Genomic DNA, 19,278 nt, shown 5'->3' on the forward strand with positions numbered 1-19,278 from the left:
TAGCTTAATTTTTTAAATGGTGAATACTGTGGCTGTGTTTTCTAGGCATTCAGTTCACGAAAACGAGAACCATGACAATGGCCAGTGGCAGCATACCCAGACATCACTGAAAAAGAATAACTGTGTCATGTTGATGACAGACAGAAGAATACGTAAAACCGAAGGAAGGAGGTAAAAAACCAAAACAGAGCATACTGCACAATATTCGGAAAAGAATTTAGGACTGGGCATGGGGGAGAAGGGGACGTGAAAGCTGTCGACGAAAATTCAATTAATGATCAAGTTAAGAAGAAAAAAAGGGAATTTTATATGAGCCAAACTGAGAATTATAACCCGGGAGACAGACTCTCAGAAGCTCTGAGAACTTGTTCCGCCTGTTAGAAGTCGAAGGCACAGTCATATACATTTTTGAGACGAAGGATGGTACATCAAAATGACGTACTGATATTTTACATAAAGTTCACCAAGGATACATGGTCCAGGTAAGCAGCTACAAAGTGAACGGCAAGGGCCGTGACCCCCTACACAGCTGGGAAAGAAGGCTGTTCTTTTAAGAAGTTACATTGCTAGCATCAAAGAAAGGGAAAAAATATTCATCTTTAAGGTCAGCTGGCACTCCAATCTTTGAGGAGCTGTGGGTAATGTGTAATGCAGAGGTACCCTGCACATAGGGAGGGAGGGGGCCCAAACAAACACAGAGAGAGAATTTTATGTTTAATTTTTTCTTGTCCTGCCTTAAAATATAAATTTTATTTCATCAAACCCCCTATGGAGCTCGATTTTCACAAGTCTGGGATAAGCTGTGCAAGTACTTCTAAATCAATGAAAAGTTTTATTAACTCCCCCAAAGGCACCAACGCTCATTAGAAAATATTTGCCGTTGAATTAGCTTGGGCATTCTACAGGAATGAACATTATGGCTATTGTTCTGTTGATTATTCTATGAAGCCCAGTGAAATCACATTTCCAGATTGGAGGCTGCAACTTAAAATGTCTAATGGTTGAACAAAAAGGGAAATTTTGATAACAGATATTTTGACCCCTTACAGGGTAGAGTTGATTCTGTCAGATTGCACCAACAATCATGCTTTCCTCAGTGTATCAAGTGATGTGTTGAACCATGGCAACAGAAAATGTTCCTGCTAGCACTTAGGTACTTTTATTCAAAAAATGGAGTTTCAAATCTTCTTAAACTCTTTAAAGAGTTTTTAAAAATTATTTTTCTTGGAGTATAGTTGCTTTGCAATGTTGTGTTAGTTTCTGCTGTACAGCAAAGTGAATCAGCTATACATATACATATATCCCTTTTTTTTGGATTTCCTTCCCATTTAGGTCACCACAGTGCACTAAGTAGAGTTCCCTGTTTCCAGTATGTTCTCATTAGTCGTCTATTTTATACATAGAATCAATAGTGTATATGTGTCAGTCCCAATCTCCCAATTCATCCCACCCTCCCCCTTTCCCCCTTGGTATCCATACATCTGTTCTCCACGTCTGTATCTCTATTTCTGCTTTGCAAATAAGATCACCTTAATGAAACCACAGAAAATATTGAATAAAAGATTATTGATATCTTGCCTGAAAACAGACTAGACTGTGCTCATTCATCTGCATATTCTACAGTGCAAATGTAAATGTTGGCAAATTCTGTTCAATCCATAAACTTCTTACCTGCTAAATGTCCAGCACACCTTGTATATAACACTGATAAGATGGGTGTACTTTGCTTTCCTGTGACAATGGGGCCTTTGTAATGAAAGGTTTTAGTCACTCTTCAGTTTCTCAAAATGCACAGAAGTGATTCATGAGACTTCGTGCAGAAACGGAAGGAACTAGCCCCTCAGGCATGTGTCCACAAGCTGGTGTCAGTGTTGTTGGCCACAGAGAAAATGTAAAAATATCGGTCTGCTGTAAAATCAGCACATTTTCCACTTTAGTTTTTTAGAGTTTGGGTCAAGAAGAGTGTCTTCCTCTAATGTGGAAATACACTGAGGGTAAAAAAAGGAGAAAGGATTACAAGCAGAAATGTATGTGCTGTTTTTCCAAAACTGCTTGATGATCTTTGGAAGCACACCAGAGGCTTTAATAAGGATGAGCTTGACTGCACCTGGGTGCTCAGTGCTGTGTGGGATGCAACCAAAACTCATATAGAAAAAAAAAAAACCCAAAAGGCTGATTTCTTTGGAAAAAATATTGCTTCAAAACTCAAAATGAAGTCTCCAGAAGGAAACAGCCAAGTTAAGCAGAACCTTCTTGATTTATTTACTAACACTGTAACTTACTTGGAATGCAACTTTGCTATCCGAAGTTCAAGTGACCTCTGTGCTTCAAAGCCATTTTTCCTGAGAAACAGAAGTTTAACTTACGGTGACATCTGATGTGCATATGTGTTTACAGTGAAGGGCATTTTAGACCTGGCAGAGCCTGTATGACAAATTAGTAGATGCAAAGGACCCAGCTGACAAACTCCTGGGCTACCTACACGACCCTGTAGATACAAAGTGGGTGGACAGTTTTGGAGATTTGGAAGCGCATTCCTACAGCTAAAATCCTGCTATTGCTAATAGACAAAATCCCAAGCTTTCTCTACTCAAATGTGTTTGTCAAGAGGCTATTTAGCTCAATGTCCTCACATTAGACTTATACGAGGAATCAGTGGAAGGTGGGCTTGGTAAGAGCAGAGAAGCAAGTCAAAGTGAATTGTGCATTTGACCCTATTTTCTTTCTTTTTTTTTACATCTTTATTGGAGTATAATTTGACCCTATTTTCATCACTATCTAAAAGAGACAGAAGAATGTCGCAAAGGCCACGGGCAGCTCAGAAAAGTATTATTGGAAAAGGAAACAGAAAGAGTAAAAACCCTGTGGTATCGTGGGACAGAAAGAAACATGTCATTGCTGTTTTTTATTAAATATAGGAAACTGCCCTATTGTATTTATTACCTCCTTTTTAAAAGCTGTACATGTGGGGATTCCCTGTCAGTCCCATGGTTAGGACTGTGCGTTGTCACCGCTGAGGGCCCAGGTTCAATCCCTGGTTGGGGACCTAAAATCCCACAAGCCTTGCAGCCAATAAAAAAAGAAAAGAAAAAAAGATGGTAAACAAAGTCGTACATGCGTGTATCTTAAAACCACACAGTAATTTACCTACAAAATTTAAATACCTAAAAAAAGAGAATTGCTGTAGCAGAGGACAGAAAGAAACACAAAATCATTGTCATGTTTTTCTCATGCATATTATTTCTTTCATTAGCCCTACTCTTAATTTCTACTAATCGCCACTATTAACTAATCCTATTGTTGTTTTCTTTCAATAATTTATAATTTAACACTTACGTAAATGTAGAAAAGTAAATACTATAGAATCAAATTAATTTTAAAGACACCTATTTTCATATTTTATGTTAAAGTAATAACATGTATGTAATTCCTTATTATGTGCTATGTTATTATGTGGGGTTCTAGGTCTCGTATGGCTGCGCCATGATTGCTGTCTTAAACAGCTCATCATCCTAAGTGCTAGCAACCTCTCTCCATTGGAATAGAATTATAGTTTGCCAACAGGTCTCTTTCTAAAAATATCTCCCTTTCACACACACACACACACACACACACACACACACACACACACACACCCAGCAAGCCTCCCAGGCCTGTCATATCATACCCTTGATCTGGGTGAACACTGAAACATTAGGTGAGCACTTCCATGGAAAAACCTGCATTAAGGTCTTGACCTTCACCTTGGTGCCTCAGGCTCTGTTTTCTGCATTTAACTATCATCTTTTGATTTATTTTCTAAATTTCGAATAAGCTTTCTCTCACTCTCTACTGCCCTATGGGTGGTCCTCTCCCTGAACACCGATTCAGTAAAGCTTTGTGAATTCCCTGTCTTTGTATGATCAGGAACAGACAAACTTGGACCTCACCTTAGGGCACAGACTCTACCAGGGTGGTGGTTCGTGCTGTTCATGAGGGAAATGCCTCCGATGTTGGACCAGTCAGATCCAGGATGTGCTCATCTGCTTCAGCAGATCCAAGAGAACTTTAATTATTCACTTGTGACTGGTGTTTGAAAAGCTGCCCATGTCCTTGTGCATTTTAATGCATAATTTGCTTAGAGTTTTTCAATATTTAATGTGTAGAAGAAAAACCCATTAGATTGATTAACAGAGGCTTTGTATGGTTAACTGCTCATGGACTGCGTTGTTTTGGGGGCTCTGGCCTCTCTAGGTGTGTGGTTTTCTTCTCCAGAGGACCAGTCAACAAAAGCATATTGCTTTCCAAGTTTGTTTATATATTCATAGGTAATACCTTCAAATGATTCCAAAATCTAGAGTGTATAAAAAAGCCTATAGTAAAAGTTCTTCATTCCTCTCTTGCAGCAATGACACCCTTTCCCCATCCGCTTCCTTGCAGACAACCAATGATATCAGTTTCTTGCAAGCCTTCCACAGATATTTTATGTACAGTAAGTCCCCTACATACGAACCTTCAAGTTGCGAACTTTCAGAGATGAGAACGTGTGTTCGCATGTCCAATCATGTAAGTTATTTCACGTGTCTGGTGTACATTGTCACATGCGTGCATCTTCTACAAGTGGTTGTGCTTTTGTGTACTTTACTGTACAGTACTGTATAGAGTAGTACAGTATCTTTATTTCAAGCCCAGGATGTTTGAAGCAAGCAGTGGTGATGTAGCTGGTACTACTGTACTTTTCAAGGTGCTGTACGGTAAGATTAAAAGTGTTTATTTTTTGTGTTTGTTTTTTATGTATTATTTGTGTGAAAAGTATTATAAACCTATACAGTACAGTACTACATAGCTGATTGTGTTAGTTGGGTACCTAGGCTAACTTTGATGGACTTACGGACAAATTGGACTTATAAACGTGCTCTCAGAACAACTCTTTTGTTTGTAGGAGACTTACTGTAATATGTAAGCAAATATATTCTCCCCTCTCCTTTTCTTCCTCCACAGAAATGGTAGCTTATTATTCTACACCCTGTATTAAACATGGCTTTTTTTCTCTTTCGAAATACATCTTGAATATTTTCAATATCTAAACTTAAATAGTTTTTCCTTCTTTCTAATGGCTTCAGGGTATCCATTTTGTGGATGTACCCAAAATTATCTAACCAGGTGCTTGTTGAGAAATACATAGGTGATTCTAATCTCTTGTTGCTACAAACAAGCACTGCAGTAAAGACGCTTGTATCTTGACCTTTTCCCACGTTTGTGGATGTATTCCATAATAAATTACAAGCAAACTCGATGGATGAGAGGGATGTGTTTTTAAATCTTGCTAGAGGGGCTTCCCTCGTGGCACAGTGGTTGGGAATCCACCTCCCAGTGCAGGGGACACAGGTTCGAGCCCTGGTCTGGGAAGATCCCACATGCCGCGGACAACTAAGCCCGTGCACCACAACTACTGAGCCTGCGCTCTAGAGCCTGTGAGCCACAACTACTGAGCCCACGTGCAGAACCTGTGCAGATAAGAGGGTGGGAGGAAAAGCAGAACCTCCAAATACAGAATCCCCAAGTCCCCAAGGGAGACCAAACTGTTATCCTTTTGTTTTTTCCTAGAAGCAATAACCTCCCCCCCAACCCAGAGAAATGAGAGTGACCTCAATCTGAACAAAACTTCCCAGTCCAGTCTCATGCGTTGACCAAGTTTAGCTTCTGACACTCCAACCTCACTATCTTCCATGGGTCCTACTTGATGCTGCCTGTTCTGGAAATGGAAATGCCTGTGTCCCACGGGCTGCACAGAGGTGGATGAAGTCATGGTTAAGAAAGCACGGTGCTCATGAGATGTGGATTTGTACAACTACTACTACAGTCAAGGGCCGGCTTGGGAATTTGCACAAATATTTCACTTCAGCAGATAATGAGATTTTACAACGAAATCATACAACTGGGGAAGGCTCCTCTCTGACTATGCTTCTTTCCTTTTCAAAATATCCCTGGAGTTCCCCAGTGCTTACCGAGTCAAGCTACAAATCCACGAGCCCATTGAAACCAAACTCTAACAATACTTGTCAGTGGGGCTTCCCTGGTGGCGCAGTGGTTGAGAATCTGCCTGCCAATGCAGGGGACACGGGTTCGAGCCCTGGTCTGGGAAGATCCCACATGCCACAGAGTGACTAGGCCCGTGAGCCACAACTACTGAGCCTGTGCATCTGGAGCCTGTGCTCCGCAACGAGAGGCCGCGATAGTGAGAGGCCTGCGCACCGCGATGAGGAGTGACCCCCGCTTGCCGCAACTAGAGAAAGCCCTCGCACAGAAACGAAGACCCAACACAGCCATAAATAAATAAATAAATAAATAAAATTTAAAAAAAAACAAAACTTGTCAGTGACTGCCATCTCCTAGAGATGCCTGTGCAACCGGGAAATGGTGGTGGAATTCACATCCTGGGGGTGGACCTTTGACCAAGGGGAGATCAGAATCCCCTTTCCACTTCCGCAAGATAACGCTACTGACCTCAGATGCATTTTGCCCCACAGGTGCAGCAGGGAGCTGCACACAGCAGTGGCCAGGTCAACAACACCATCGCACTGGTTCCCCTCCCTTCCCTGTTTCCTCCTCCTGCCTCTCATTTCTGCTCCCTGATACAGCAGTAATAGTGCACAAGGACTTTCCTTCCTCAGGCTCTGCTTTCTGGAGAACCCACTTAAGGCATCCTCATTTCCACCTATCAAAACCCTCACCACTAATTCAGCCATCTTATTTTGAGACCATCGTTTGTTTGAGGCCACGTAAGATTACTGAGAAAGAAGAGGGTTCAGAGTCCACACTGGTTTTGAATCCTGGTCCCACCACTTACTGGCTGTGTAACCTTGAGAAGGTTGCTTTGGTGGATACTGCGGACCAGCTTGTTCAAACATTATTCTCACTCCTTCTAGTGGGAGTGAAATGTGTGTTCTCTAAACAGCGATGCAGCTAACATTCCGAATGTGAGTTAGGTGTGTGAGATTTGAAAGGCAGAATTGAATTGGAGACCATCTTCTTCCTCCTTCTTGGCTTCTACTGGTGAGCAAGGCTGTGACAGTGTTCCTATGATGACACTCCCTTATTCTGGGAATTGAGAGGAAGCCAAGGTGACAGAACGGTCTGAATGTCTGCACTGCATACCCCTTGTCAGAACGAAATGAATAGGGAGCTATGTTCAGTCTGCGAAAGACTATCGGTTAAATAACCAATGAATCTGAAGGTAGAACTTTCAGAACAGCTTTCAAGGAACAACATCGGAATTGGCCCTAAGACTGGAGTAACTTCAAAAGTCAATATGAGCAGCAACTCTTCTCAGCAACTTTTCTCTTTTGGAAAAAATGCTTCCCCTTCCTGGAGGACTTCCTTAGAGACTAATCTTAATTCTGCCATCTGTCACGATGTGACTGTCACTGCACTAAACTCTTTACGCCCTATCTCATCTGATTCTCTAAACAACTCTGTGAGGTGGGTACTATTATTATACCCATTTTAAAGATGAGAAAACTGAGGCCTAGTAAAGCTAAATAACCTGCCCAAGGGCACACAGTTGAGAGGCAGTGAAGTCAGCTTTTGAATTCACACTGTCCAAATTCAAAACATTATTCATAATAATTACAGGGCATTTCATGGTCATCTGCATCCATTTTTGCAGAAGACATGAAAGTCAGAGGCAGGGCGCTTGCTAACAATTTGACATAAGATAAATGGAATGAAAATATTGATGCTTTAAGAAAATGTTAAATTTTCAGCAAAGGTACAAAGTCCATTCAGTGGGGAAAGTACAGTCGCATCAACAAATGATGCTGAGACAATTGCAAAATGATTTCCGACCTGGGAGTCCCTGTCCTAGCAAACAATTCATCAAGTGTGAGGCTGGAGTACAAACATTTTCAGACATGCAAACATTTTACTTCCTGTGGATGCTTTCTCAGGAAACCACTGGAGGATGTGTTCCCATCAAAACTGTGGGAAAAAATAAGAAAAAGGACAACACAACACCCAGGAAATGGGGTTTTACTACAGGAGATCAATAAATGGAAAATTCTGGCTGACTGCTGGACAAGAAGTCTGGAAACACGAATCCATATTAGAGTAAAAAGACTGACGATTTTAGGAAGGAGGTCTTCAAGGCAAAAAAAAAAAAAAAAAAAATGCAAATGATGTTTTGATGATTTAGACCATGGAATAAATAGGTCTGAGAGAAAATAGTTCTAGGAAATGGAGTAAATGAAAAAAAGTGAGGAAATAATTGACACCAGGAAAAACAAAATATTGTACACAAAGTAAGCACAAATGGATTCCACTACTTCACGCAACACCGCTGACAGAGACAGGGTAGGGTAGAAAGCACCAGCTCTCAGATATAACCAGAGGCAGCTCAGGTAAGACAACCCCACACTTGTGCTATAGCACCACCTACTGGAAAACAGAAGAAAGGCCTCTAATTTCTAATCTTAAATCCTTAGAACCAAGCAGAAAGATGCTCCCAAATTCAAATGGCAGACGAATACTACTCATCAAGCACCGTGAAGAACCACAGTAAAACTGTACCACAAAAATAAAATGGCAATCCTCCAGAAACCAAGCTTAAAGGCACGGGATAGTGCACTCCAACAGAGTTCAAAATAACTGCTGTGATGAAAGCTCAGAAAGGCAGTTCAGTGAGCTCAGGAATAAAATTAATGAACAGAAGGAAGACTTTACCAAAGAGACTGAAACTCTAAAAAAGAACCCAACAGAAATTCTGTAGTGAATAACTCAATAAATGATATGAAGAATGCATTAGAAAGCATTGGGAATAGAGCAGGCCATATGGAAGAGAAACCTTGAAATAATACAAGTGGAAGAGGAAAGAGAAATAAGATATAAAATATAAGGAAATTCTACAAGAGCTATTTGACCCTTTTAGGAAGGGCAACATTAAGGTAATGGGTATCCCAGAAAAAAAAGACAGGGAGAAGGGAGCAGTGTATACAAAATAAATAAATAAATAAATAAATAAATAAAATAATAGCTGAGAACTTCCCAAGCTTGGGGAAGGAACCAGATATGCAAGTCTATGAAGCTAAGACAACACCTAATTACATTAATGCAAAAAGATCTTCTCCAAGACATGTTATATTAAAATTGTCAAAAGTCAATGAGAAAGAGTTTTAAAGGCAGCCAAGGAAAAATGATGGTAACCTACAAAGGAACAAACCTCATTAGGCAATCAGCAGATTTCTCAGCAGAAATCCTACAGTCCAGGAGGGAGTAGAATCACCTTCTCAAAATATTGAAAGATAAAAACTGGCAGCCATGAATACTCTACCCAGAAAAGTTATCATTCAGATATGAAGGAGAAATAAAGACTTTCCCAAGCAAACAAAAGCTGAGGAAGTTCATCTCCACTAGACAAGCCTTACAAGAAATGTTGAAAGGAGCTCTTCTACCTGAAACAAAAATGCAGAAGTGCACAAAACTTTGACTAAGGTGATAAATAGACAGAATCAAAAAATTTTCAAATCTCATCAGAATAGGTTTTTAAACATTTTATTATAAAAGTTAAAGGGGCAAAAAAAAAACAAAAAAAAACCAAAAAACAACAACAACAACAAAAAAAAAAGTTAAAGGGGGAAAAAAGCTGAAAAAAATAACTAAGTATTATTGAAAATAATACTTCAATCTGGTAACACACCACATGAAAAGGGGTAATTTGAGACAACATAACACAAAAGAGGAAGAGGAAAGGGGTAAACTTAAATAGATAAATGAGGATAAGATGCTATCAGCAGAAAAGGACTATTTTATCTTTGAGATGTTTTACAAAAATCTTATGGTAACCCCAAAATATAAATCTTGAGCAGAGACATGAAATATAAAAAAAGAAGAAACTGAGAAAATCATCATGGAAACCACCAGACCAACCAGACCAAAACAGAAGGAAAAAGAAACAGTGGAGGTATTGAGCAACCAGAAACAAACAATAAAATGACAATAACTCCTCATTTCCCAATAGTCACTCTAAATGTAAATGGATTGAATTCACCAATCAAAAGACACAGAGTGGCTGGATGGATTAAAAATGAAGACCCAATTGTATTTTGCCTCCAGAAGACTCACCTCAGCTCTAAAGACAAACATAGGCTAAAAGTGAAGGGATGGCAGATGGTACTCCAAGCAAATGGCAGTGTAAAGAAAGAATATTTAGCCATTCTCATATCAGACAAAATAGGCTTCAAGGCAAAAATGGACAGTATATAGTGATAAAGGAGACAGTTTATCAAGAAGTCATAGCAGTTATTAATATATATGTGCTTAACATAAGAGTACCAAAATATATAAAACAATTATTAATAGACCTAAAAGGAGAAATAGACAGCAACATAATACTAGTAGGGGACTTTAACATCCTACTTACATCAATGGATAGATCATCCAGAAAGAAGGTCAACAAGGAAATAGTGGCTTTAAATGAAACATTAGAACAGATGGGTTTGATAGATTTGTACAGAACATTCCATCCAAAATCAGAATATACATTCTTTTCAAGTGCATGTGGAACTTTCTCAAGAATAGACCATATGTTGGAACACAAAAAAGTCAAAAAGTTTAAGAAGATTGAAATCGTATCAAACATCTTTTCTAATCACAATGGTATGAAATTAGAAATCAACTACAAGAAGAAAGCTGGAAAAATTGCAAATATGTGGAGTCTGAACAATATGCTAGTGAACAACTATTGGGTCAAAAAAGAAATCAAAGGAGAAGTAAAAAAATACCTGAAGACAAATGAAAATAAAAATATGACATACCCAAATCTATGGGATGTGGCAAAAGTGGTACTGAGAAGAAAGTTTATAGCAATACAGGATTACCTCAAGAAACAAGAAAAATCTCAAGTAAATGATCTAAACTTACATCTAAAGAACAAAAAAAGTAGAATAAATGAAGCCCAGTGTCAGTAGAAGAAAGGAAATAGTAAAGATCAGAGTGGAAATAAATGAAATAGAGACTAAAATAATAGGAAAGAGCAATGAAACTGAGCCAGTTCTTTAAAAAGGTATACAAAATTGCCAAAACTTTAACTAGAAACACTAAGAAAAAAAAGAAGGCTCTGATAAATAAAATCAGAAATACAATGGATTATAAGAGAACATTATGAACAGCTATACACCAACAAACTGCGCAACCTGGAAGAAATGGACAAATTCTTAGAATCATACAACCTTCCAAGACTGGATCATGAATAAACAGAAAATCTGAATAGATTGATTTTCTAGTACAGAGATTGAAAAAGTAATGAAAAAGCTCCTGAAAAACAAAACTCCAGGACCAGATGGCCTCACAGGTGAATTCTAATAAACATTCAAAGAAGATTTAATAAACGTAATTCTCTATAATGGAATACTACTCAGGCATAAAAAAAGAACAAAAATTTTGACATTTGCAGCAAGGTGGATGGACTTGGAGGGCATTATGTTAAGTGAAACAAGTCAAAGACAAAGACAAATGCTGTATGATATCACTTATATGTGGAATCTAAAAGATACAACAAACTAGTGAATATAACAAAAAAGAAGCAGACTCACAGATACAGAGAACAAACTAGTGGTTACCAGTGTGAGGTACAAACTATTGGGTGTGAGATAGGCTACAAGGATGTATTATACAACATGGGGAATATAGCCAATATTTTGTAATAACTATAAATGAAGTGTAACCTTTAAAAGTTGTATACAAAATAAAAAAATAAAGTGTAGATACTTTGATGACAAAAAAATCCATTCTCAAACTATTATAAAAAATTACAAAGGAGAGAATACTTCTTAACTCATTTTTTTAAACATCTTTATTTATATTTTTAACATCTTTATTGGAGTATAATTGCTTTACAATGGTGTGTTAGTTTCTGCTTTATAACAAAGTGAATCAGCTATACATATACATATGTCCCCATATCTCTTCCCTCTTGTGTCTCCCACCCTCCCACCCTCCATATCCCACCCCTCTAGGTGGTCACAAAGCATCGAGCTGATTTCCCTGTGCTATGCGGCTGCTTCCCACTAGCTATCTATTTTACGTTTGGTAGTGTATATATGTCCATGCCACTCTCTCACTTTGTCCCAGCTTACCCTTCCCCCTCCCTGTATCCTCAAGTCCATTCTCTAGTAGGTCTGTGTCTTTATTTCCGTCTTGCCCCTAGGTTCTTCATGACCATTTTTTTTTTTTTTAGATTCCATATATATATGTTAGCATACGGTATTTGTTTTTCTCTTTCTGACTTACTTCACTCTGTATGATAGACTCTAGGTCCATCCACCTCAATACAACTTAACTCATTTTAAGAGGCCAACATCACCCTGTTAACAAAACCAGACAAAGACAACATATAAAAAAAAAAATTACAGGCCAGTATCACTGATAAAGATAGATGCAAAAGTCCTCAACAAAATATTAGCAAACCAAATACAACAGTACTTTAAAAGGATTATACACCATGATTAAGTGGAATTTATTCCAGGAACGCAAGGATGGTTTAACATTTTCGAGTCAATCAGTGTGATACACTACATTAAAAAAACAGAGGATAAAAGCCATGTGATGATCTCAGTAGATGCAGAAAAAGCATTTGACAAAATTCAATACCCACTTATGATAAAAAACCTCTCAATAAAATAGGTATAAAAGGAATTTACCTCAACATAATAAAGGCCATATATGACAAACCAATACATGGTTCAACATTATACTCAATGGTGAAAAATTAAAAGCTACCCCTCTAAAATCAGGAATACGACAAGAATGCCCACTTTGGATACTCTTATTTAACACAGTATTGGAAGACCTAGCCAAAGCAGTTAGGCAAGAGAAAGAAGCAAAAGACATCCAAATTGGAAAGGAAGAAGTAAAACTTGCTATTCTTGGATGACATGATCTTATATATAGAAAACTGTAAAGATTCCACCAAAAAAAAAAAAAACCTATTAGAAAGAGTAAACAAATATAGTAAACTTGCAGGATACAAAATCAACATACAGAAATCTCCTGTGCTTCTATACGTTAACAATGAGCTAGCTGAAAGAAAATTAATAAAACAATCCCATTTACAATCACAGCAAAGAGATAAAATACCTAGGAATAAATTCTGCTGAAGAAGTTAAACTGAAAACTGTGACATTGTTGAAAGAAATTGAAGAAGACACAAACAAATGGAAAGATACTCCATGGTCATGGATTAGAAGAATTAACATTGTTAAAATATCCACGTTACCTAAAGCAATTTACAGATTTGGTGCAATTCCTATCAAAATCCCAAGGACATTTTTCATAGAAATAGAACAAAATATTCTAAAATTTAAATGGAACCACAAAAGACCTCAAATAGCTTAAGCAATCCTGAGAAGAAAGAACGAAGCTGGAAGCATCACACGTCCTGATTTTGAACTATAGTACAAAGCCATAGTAATCACAACAGAATGGTATTGGCAGAAAAACAGACACACAGATCAATGGAACAGAAATGAGAGCCCAGAAATAAACCCATGTATATACGGACAATTAGTTATGACAGAGGAGCAGAGAACATATTATACAATGGAGAAAGAATAGTTTCTTCAATAAATGGTGTTGGGAAAACTGAACAGCCACATGCAAAAAATGAAACTAGACCACTATCTCACAGCACCACAAAAATCAACTCAAAATGGATTAAAGACTTGAATGTAAGACCTGAAACCATTAAACTCTTAGAAAAACAAAAGCAGGCAATACTCTCTTTGACATCAGTCTTAGCAATATCTTTCTAGATATGCCTCCTCAGGTAAGGGAAAGAAAAGCAAAAATAAACAAATGAGATTACATCAAACTAAAGAGCTTCTGCACAGCAGAGGAAACCATCAATAAAACGAAAAGATAACCTACAAAATGGGAGAAGTTACTTGCAAATGATATATCCAATAAGGGATTAATATCCAAAATATATAAAGGACTCATACAACTCAACATCAAAAAAGTACCCAATTAAAAAATGGTCAGGGGCTTCCCTGGTGGCGCAGTGGTTGAGAATCTGCCTGCCAGTGCAGGGGACGCGGGTTCGAGCCCTGGTCTGGGAGGATCCCACATGCCGCGGAGCGGCTGGGCCCGTGAGCCACAATTACTGAGCCTGCGCGTCTGGAGCCTGTGCTCCGCAACAAGAGAGGCCGCGATAGCGAGAGGCCCGCGCACCGCGATGAAAAGTGGCCCCCACTGGCCGCAACTGGAGAAAGCCCTCACACAGAAACGAAGACACAACACAGCCAAAAATAAATAAATTAATTAATTAAAAAAAAAAAAAAAAAAAAAAGATTACCCGAGACCAGATTAGAGGAGTGCAGGCCCTGCATGCACCCTAGTCTTAAAAAAAAAAAAAAAAAAAAATGGTCAGGGCAGCTGAACACACATTTCTCCAAAGAAGACATACAGATGGCCAACAGACAAGTGAAAAGATGTTGAATATCACTAATTATTAGAGAAATGCAAATCAAAACTACAATGAGATATAACCTCATGTCTGTTAAAATGGCTATTATAAAAAAAGGAAAGAAATAACAGGCACTGGCAAGGATGTGGAGAGAAGGGAACCCTTATGCACTGTTGGTGGGAATGTAAATTGGTATAGTCACTATGAAAACAGTATGGCGCTTTCTTAAAAAAGATTAGAACTACCATATGATCCAGCTACCTCACTTCTGGGTATTTACCCAAAGAATACAAAAACAGTAATTCAAAAAGTTATGTGCACCTCTATGTTCATGCAGCACTATTCACAACAGCCAAGATATGGAAGCAACCTAAGTGCCCATCAATGAATGAATGGATAAAGAAGATGGCATATATATATATATATATATACACACATATATACATACATACATACATATACACACAATGGAATATTACTCTGCCATAAAAAAGGCGAAATCTTGCCATTTGTAACAATGTGGATGGATGCTAAGTGAAATAATTCAGACAGAGAAAGACAAATATCCTATGATTTCACTCATATGTGGAATATAAAAAACAAACAAAAACACAAAAACAAATAAATGAAAAATAACCAAAGCAAACAAAAACAAACACATAGATACAGAGAACAGAGTAGTGGTTACCAGAGAGGAAGGAGGGGTGCAGAGTGAAATGGGTAAAGGGGATCCAGTGTATAGTGATGGGTGGAAACTGAATCTTTGGAGATGAGCATGGTGTAGGGTATACAGAAGTAGAAACATAATGTTGTACAGATGGAACTTATATGATGTTATAAACCAATGGTACCTCAGTAAAAAAGTAAATTAGAAAAAAAGGAAAAGAAATACCCAGGTAAAGAAAAGTGTGAAGGGATTTCCAGGCAGATATATTATCATGAGCAAAGACATGCAAGCGCTGAACAACATGAGGGGTCATGGGAAACTGTGAGGCTTTCTCTATTACTAGAGTAAAAAATGCAGAGCAGGGCATAGTCGTGGTAGAAGCTGATGAGACAGGGAGAGGACACCTAGCAGAGGGCTTGTGTATGGTGTTAAGAAGCACAGACTTTCCTTAGTAGACAACAGAGGCACTGAAAGACTTGGGGAATGTCATGGACATTTGTGTTTTAGGTAGACTGCTCTGGGAGTAATGAGAGGAAAGAATGGACAAGGGGAAAAGCTGGAGGGATGGAGACTGGCTAGGAGGCCCTGCACAGTTTAGGTGAGATATTGAGGGCCTGAATTACCAGAAGAGAAACAGATCTGAGAAATATTTAGCACATAAGGCTGACATAACTCGGTGACCAGTTATGGGGAGAATGAAAGGGGAAGAATGTAGGTTGGCTCTGATGTTTCTTTCTTGGGTTGCTGAGGGTTGCAAGTTGATATGGGTCATACAAGAAGAAGGGTGGGCTGATTGGTAGTATAGGAAGATAGTGGGCTAAGTTTTGAAGATGTTACAGTACTAGTTAGCTGGGTTTTGAAGATGTTAGTTTACTAGTGGGAAATCTCTGTCAGGATGTTTAGCAAGCAATTGGGTTACTAAGTATGATGCTCAGAGGGGTAGTCAGAGCTGAGGTAACAAACAACGTAAGTGCATAACTCAGCTAAGAAAACTAGAGAGAGAAGAACATGGATAGAACTCTGGGTTGGGAAATAATCTGCGGTTCAGAAACAGCAATATACTTTTTGGAGTAAGATAGCTTATTAGCAAGTACAACTATATACAAGATGTAAACCCAGGTCTTACCAAAAAATTAGAAATCCCGAATACATACATACATACATACAAGTGTATATATATAGTTGACATAGTATATCCATTTGATAGAATATCAGAAACATTAAAAATGATGTTTACGAAGAGTTTACAATAATGTAGAAATGTTTAGGTAAAATGTCAAATATCTCCCTATAGTTTTAAATGAAACTATATACTGTTTAAACATTGTACAAATTTACAGAGCAAAGTCTATAAAGAAATACATCTACAGGTTCACAGTCATTGTTTGAAGTTGAGGGTTAGAGTTATGAGATTCTTCCATTTACTTTTCTGTATCTTCCAAATTCCCTATATAACATTTTTGTAATAGGAAAATGATAAAAGAAAAATATTTCCTTCTACCTCTAGTGATGACAGATGTAGCTAAAGTTCCTATGAGTACAGCACCTGACGAATAGATGCCTCCCGATGAATGCACAAACCTGAGTGTTTGAAGGGATTTCCTGCCCTACCATAGGAGCCTGAGGCCCAGTCCTGTCTCCTGCAGGGCCTCCTGCCAATCTCTGGGGTTTGCAGGGCATGAGGCAGGAGGGGGCGTCATCTCTGATGCCGCTGCTGCACGCTGATAGGCCTTTCCCTGGGGTTACCACAAACCATTCTTCCTGGCCTCACTTCTGGGCACCAAAATCTGTGCAGCTGTTGTCAGCTCCTTTGAATGAAATTTAGAGTGGGACTGTGGGCGCCATCCAATTTGTAGACATTGGTCCTGTAGAGAGAATTTGAGATGCCAGTCCTGCAATTTAGTAGATTGTCTGGCATCTTGAGGTCTCGCTGTGTTACTGACCCGTCTCGATACTTCCAAGACCCTGGGGCTTTCTCAGGGGGCATTGGACGAGACCATTCAGTAGGGCCAATGATGCCTGTAATGAGAACCTGATGAGCCCTTAACTCTAGCACTGTGCTCATGCCAATCATACTAGAGAAGCACGAACGTATCTCCTGCAATAGGTGAGGTATGGGATTTCCGTCAGATGACTTGCCCAATGCCAGTCAGCCAGTACATGATGCATCTTCAGTGAACAGTGGTCAGTATTTTCACCTTTGTTATTATTACACCACACGAGTCCCTGGAGAGAAGAGTCACATCCTCAGCCTGCCGGCACCCTCAGGACCCGCAGGGACCACTGACGTTTCTGGGTGCTGGGAGGTTCCAAGGCCAACTCTGGGCCAGAGCAGCCGCCAGGAGCACAAGACTTGCCAGCCGACAAGGAACAGCTACAAGATTCCTCCGACGATCAGAAAGCTCCAATGTGAGCTGAGATCTCTGGCTCGGGAGCAACGGAGACAGAATTGAGGGTCGGGAGTGAAGCCGGGGGAGGATGCCCTCAGGTCCATCCCGGGAGGTGGTCCTGCTCCAGAGCATGCCAGGTGGGCCCTGTGTCCCAAGTGTCGCTTCCTTTGCTCATCCATCCCCCAACGGTTTATAAATCACCTACTAGTTGCTAAGCCGAGATGCCAGGGACAGAGCAGTGAACGCAGTAGACCAGATGGCTTTCTTCAAAAAGGATATGGTAAACCCAGAGTCACAGCAGTGTGGAAAGAGTAATGGGGGGAGTAAGGACGGCTCTCCCCTTTTGGCAGGGTTCAAGAAGATCTCCTGGAGGTACAGCTAGTCCTTTAAAACCAGAAGTAGAAAAGGAGGGGTGAGATGCAAGTGTTTTGGAATATTTGTTAGTGGAAACTTCCCACGTGATGGTTTCTAGTTTGTGTTTGGAGAGGAGGGTCTGACACATCTGCTGAGGCTGTGGGGGCAGAAGTTTGAGCAAAGCAGAGAAGGCTTACAATAATTTTGAGGAGGATGGGAGAAAGGTGTCCTGACATTAGGTATGGGTGGAGGGCTTGATGTGATCTCACTTCAGGAAGCCCCTCTCCCACTATATCACATGTTAGTAGAACTTGTTGGAGCACAAAGCAAAACTCCAGGAAGTAAATGTTGCCTCCTGGACATCAGAGTACTAAGAGGTCTGGGTGTGGACACAAAGCATTGGAAAAGTTTTCTAGAGAAATATCTCATTTCCCCCTAGCATTGTGCAGCTAATGAGCTAGCTGATTTGGGGGCACTCCCACATTCCTGTATGGGCAGAAGAGCAGGTAAAATTTTCACTATTGTTGGCTGAAGGGGAGACAAAGTTAGACCTTGAGTTCTAGAAGCAAAATGAGAGTGGGGGTTTCCCTCCTAGGATGGACCCTCAGCTCATTTTTTTTTTTTTTGGACAGCTCATTTAGTAGCCCCTTGGATGTATACACGCCGATTGCCTCATTCCCTCTTTTTCTGGAAATAAGCACAGATTTGGGAGGCAAGTATGACATGCTATGTGACCCCAAGCAAGTCGCTCAGTCCTTTGAAGCCACCGTCTCTCCCTGTTCACAAAGGCTTTGGGATATAGGTACTCGGAAAAGATCACTGGATTAGGAGTCACATCCCCTGAATTCTAGTCCTGGCTTTTGGGTGACTCAAGTATCTCTGAAAATTCAAGTTTTGAAAATCAAATAGAATGATGGAAAAATATTATTAAATATAAGAACAGAAATTAATCTTCCCAGACTATAGCCTTTCCTTCTTCTGGAGGCCTAGCTATCTCTGTAGGAGCTAAAGTGGTTTGCTAGGGCCTCTGAAAAGTCCCACTTTTCCTGGTTATTTTCTATGACGCTGGATGAGAGGGGATGAAAATTCTATCTGCTCTTCTCCCCATCTGAGGGAAATAGGGAGGCCTCTGCAGGCCCATGACCAGTCTTTGACAGGGAGGCTTCTCAGAGCTCTGGTAGGGGCCAAATTTTATGTGATCACCTTGTCTCCCACCTGCAGGAGGGTTCCCCCCCCCCCCGAAGAAGTTGACAGCCTCACTATGGTGTCAGCCCCTGAAACATGCATGGCTGTGGAGGAAAAGGCAGATGAGCACAGAAGCCATAATCAGACTTCTCTCAGCTTTACTCAGTTTTATGGATTCAAGGATCCTGAGGGGTCGGCCCTAACTCTTCTGCACTCAAAGTTGAATGAGTTTCTAGCACATGGTG

At 39.7% G+C, this 19,278-nt stretch overlaps 1 long non-coding RNA gene across 3 annotated transcripts in view; it reads left to right on the forward strand.

The window, feature by feature from the left end:
- Positions 1-19,278, forward strand: part of LOC103012613 (uncharacterized) — an 84,355-nt gene that overhangs the window by 20,239 nt on the left and 44,838 nt on the right. For 2 of the 3 annotated variants that reach the window (XR_451172.2, XR_009008376.1), the window contains exons 2-3: positions 46-482; positions 4,386-4,545. This is a non-coding gene — a long non-coding RNA (uncharacterized LOC103012613). The remainder of the gene's footprint in view (positions 1-45; positions 483-4,385; positions 4,546-19,278) is intronic. The other variant, XR_009008377.1, reaches the window with a different exon arrangement.

This window comes from Balaenoptera acutorostrata, chromosome 5, assembly GCF_949987535.1.
Source record: "Balaenoptera acutorostrata chromosome 5, mBalAcu1.1, whole genome shotgun sequence".
Lineage (NCBI taxonomy): Eukaryota > Metazoa > Chordata > Mammalia > Artiodactyla > Balaenopteridae > Balaenoptera > Balaenoptera acutorostrata.